We start from the raw sequence: 4,465 nt of genomic DNA, 5'->3' as shown, positions 1-4,465 counted from the left end.
CTGCAGTCAGAGAAAAGGAGAGAACCAAACCACCACAATTTTACAAGACTTGTGAAGTTTTAGAGGATACAGTCTACATGTCCTACACCGACAGAAAGTACGAAATTGACTATGTAAAAGTAACAAATTAAAAACTTGTAAGACTTTTACCATAATATTAATAATAATAAACTAAAGCAAAAGTTTTACAGTGTCATTAAAATAAACACAACAATATCACATTATTATTATTATTATTATTATTATTATTATTATTATTATTATTATTATGCGTGTATTTGCCCAGTGTTGGGCAGGTTGAAGAGAAATGTTAATGTATTTTAACGGTTATTAAGACTCCGGACGAGTGTTAGAATTGTGTGCAGTTGAGCAAAAGTAACATTTTGTTTTCCGTTCTTTCTGATCGCTTGTGTGTTTTTTTCCAGAAGGAGCTGGGTCTTCCTGGGGTGACTGAGATCAGTCGGTTGATCTGTCGGAGCGGGGTGCAGGCCGATGCCGCTGCAGTAGTACGGTTTCTGGGGGCTTACAGCGCTCTGGGTGTCGAGACGTGTCGAGACGGCTTGTTAGCGATATGGCGCGCCGGTGTGTTTGGAGAGGGTGTACACCGCACGCGCCCGGAGCTTCCGCTCGGCGTTCGGACCCGTTCGGACCCCCAACAGCGGGGTCACAGCGCCCCGCTTTCCCGAACCGGGGTGGCCATTCCCCACAGAGATACCCACCCGCACCCAGACACAAACCCCTCAAACCCACCGAAATAATGATCAAGAAACAAAACTCTCGAACTGACTCATATAAGCAAAAACTTTCACACGCACATATACTGTACACAAACACACATATACACAATGTTTCTCACACACACTTACACGCACATATACTGTACACAAACACACATATACACAATGTTTCTCACACACACTTACACTCACATATACTGTACACAAACACACATATACACAAAGTTTCTCACACACACTCTCACGCTGCCACACGCTTCTCTCCGGGCCTTCAGATAGACGGATCCTCTCGGCCGAGGGCCCGAGCTGACCTGAGAGAGAAATGGCGCGCTGAGCTCGATACAAACATACTGGACCTCGAAAATTATTACCTGTTAGCAAGAAGTGATTACAAAATCAGTCGCTCGTTAGAAAACGGGGAATACGCTCTCCGTGTCGAAACCTACACAGAGGCGAGCGGACCGCCGGCGAACGACACTTTTCGGTTCCGCTGGGTCACCCCATATTTACCCCCGTCATTTCTGTGGGGACGGAGCCCTACAGCCCCGGGGACAAACAAACTGAGCAGCGAGTCCAGCAGTGTGGTCAGCAGCCTCTGCCCGGTGAGCTCAGGGACTGAGAGGCGATCAGACACACAAACCGCGTCCCGCTTAACAGCAGAGTTACCGCCTCCCAGACCGGGGGACGGGGTTTCAAAATACAAAATACAAAGTACGATTTACGTAGATTCCTTTTTTTTAAAAAAAAAATTAATTAAATGTCATGTTCTTTGGCATTGCGGTATCATACAAACATCGCGCCCGAATTATGTGTCTGTGCGCGCGGAGCTTCTTTCCGAACGCGTGGAGACGAAGTCAGGGAATCACGCCGGAGTCCGTCACCGGTGGCCGGACGGAGAAATCAAAAGTCTCGCCGGGGGCGCGGTGACTTTTTGTTTTTTTTCGTTGGGTTTTCCACGGCTCTGTTTATTTGTAACGTCTTTTATCGAAATTCCTACGTCTATGCGATCGCCGCCCGGCTTGCTTTTAAACTATAAAACTATTCCCGGTCTGAGTGTCTTGTCGGGTTTAAGGCTAACGTGATTCAGCGTCGCTTTTTGAAGACCAGGCTCCCGAAATAAACATCTCACCTTCAAAATCCCACATGTTACATAAAATGCTGCTTAACTTATTTTCATTTTTATCGCGGTAGTCCGGCAGTGAAATGTGTATTTACAGGGGGTGCAAGCAGCTTTTCTAAATTACGAGCCAGACATGCACGTACGGAACCAGATTTACACGAGTAACCCGCAGTCCTATTTTACAGTACAGTTGTTCTACTCACACGCGTAGAGTAGGGATGATGCGTATTTAATATTTTGTACCTAAGGACATGGGCGATGATTTTACCGAATTTTATTTTGTCTTAGACCGGTATCTGTTAGGCTTTTTCTTTAACGATCATGTTGAACAAGCGGAAATCGATCCGAAACTGCCTAATTAATTATCACAAAAAAAGACAGGAACAGATTTCGTCCGCTGAATGGTTGGCAAACACGATGGTTAAATTCACTACAGGTTTATATTGCAGGTATTGTTTAGAAAACAATGATACGTTATCATTTATTAGTGAAACTGGAATAACTGGAATTTCATTCCACTATATTATTTGTTTAAAATAATACTATATATTTAAAATACCCAAGGGAGCTTATTTAATAATAATAATAATAATAATAATAATAATAATAATAATAATTGTCACGGTTTTATATAGCTCTTTAAAACCAATCTTCTCCGCTAACTGTTGATTTCTAACCCGCTACAGAAAGCTAGATTTGCAAGAAGTACAGGGTTCGCTTCCTCATGTCATAGAACTGCTGGAGTCTGCGGCGATTATTATTATTATTATTATTATTATTATTATTATTATTATTATTTATACAGGTCCAAAAGCTCTGTACTGATCGTAATTAACGGCACAAAGAATAGTAATTCAGAAATAGTAATGATGACTGCGATTTCAGTGGCCATCGTAATAATTACAAATGTTAATTTTACACTATTATAGCGGTTTTTTTTTAATTTTTGCTGTTGTTTTTGGACGTCTTCGTGAGTTTCAGGGTACACTCTCGCTGCCCGTGGACCCGCACCTTGTCCGCGCGCCGAGTTCTGCCCACGCCCGCGCCCGCGTTCCTGCGTGGTTTTCTGACCGAGAGTGGGATCAGATTCACGGGTGCAGGCAAACACAAGCATCTTTTTTATAATTAAGCCACGACGTAACGTGTTCCTCTGAAAGAGTTTTTCAGCAGTTAGTGCTTGGAGTCCACTTTAAAAACAGAGCAGGAGCGCGTTTTTATGACACACCCGATAATATTTCATAATTACTTGAATTACTTGCGATTTTAAAGCGCTTCTCATCTCATCTCGAGGGTCCTCAAGGCGCTTCTCTCGCCTCACGGCAGTCTGACACAGACTGACAAGGAGACGGCTCGGGACCCGTCACGGAAAAGACCCGGACGCGTGGACTGATGACACGGGGGATTGGGACTGCGGTTAATTTAGTAGAACAAAATTGAAAGATGAAAAAATACACGCCTACACATCCTGATTTAACCTTCAGTATTGCTTGATGTCCTGTTTCAAATATTCAGAATACAGTATAACCAGAGCGCGCATTAAAAACAAATGATTCATTTCCACAACCACAGGCCGGTCACTATAGTAACTTTACTACAACACGCAGAGTCGAGGAATCCGATTATTATTATTATTATTATTAATAATAACACTATTGTTGTTATCAATAATAATAATAATGTTGTTGTTGTTGCAGTGAAATAGCTCTTGAAACCGCTGAGGTTTCCGAGCCCAGCCGAAGTTAGCACAACGTCGCTTTTACAGTTCGCCGAGCGCTTTCACCCTCTTGCGTCCCGAGTCTCGTCCCGAAAAGCCGCCGAGACGGTGTGCAGTGCTCAAGCGCTGCTGCCTTCTTTTCGGCGCCACGCGTGGAACTTCCGAAGGACCCACGACACTCGGTTTCCGCACCACAGAACCGGGGCGAACCTCTGCGGCTCGTGAAGCTGGCTTCGCGCTGACCGTTTCTAATGCCCCTCGGCGGAGTGGGATCCACCGGGACGATTCCACGGAGCCCACGGAGCCTGCCGGCGACTTTCCTGATGAGAGCGGCGTCTGCGCGGCTGAACTGTGAGCAGTCCCGGCTGTGGCTGCAGGGGGTCAACGCGCACGTAAGTCGGACACGTTTCCAGCAACATTCAACATCATGAAGACCATGAAGCAGCCGGCATTGTTAAAAGTGAACTAAAGCGCGTTTTCCCACGACAGGCTGAGGAGCGACGTCCATCCGCTCAGATCCCTCTTTTACTATGATTCTAATGTAGTTCTGCCGCTTCTATAACCGAACATGTTACAGATTAAATGGTCGCTAACGGGACAAGCACGCACGACGCTGCGGCGGGCCGCTGGAGCAGGGGACTGTGCCCTCTGTATCCAGTGTAGTAATACTTCTCTTTGAAGTCACCTGGTGGACCGGCCGTTCTCAGCGCCGGACCAGGCGCGGCGACGCTGAACGCCGCGAGTCCGACGGACGGTCCGGTCCGGGCGGGCCGCCTGGGTGCCCGGTCACGGGGGGGGGTTCCAGCCACGGTGGACGGACTCCTCTCACAGGGCAAGCATAGAGGGCGAACGGCACCCCCCGTTTCAATCCAGCGCGGCGAGGTCCTGTTGTGC

Source organism: Atractosteus spatula, chromosome 14 (genome assembly GCF_055471065.1).
Source record: "Atractosteus spatula isolate fAtrSpa1 chromosome 14, fAtrSpa1.hap1, whole genome shotgun sequence".
NCBI classification, from domain to species: Eukaryota; Metazoa; Chordata; class Actinopteri; order Semionotiformes; family Lepisosteidae; genus Atractosteus; species Atractosteus spatula.
This window is presented reverse-complemented; position numbering follows the sequence as displayed.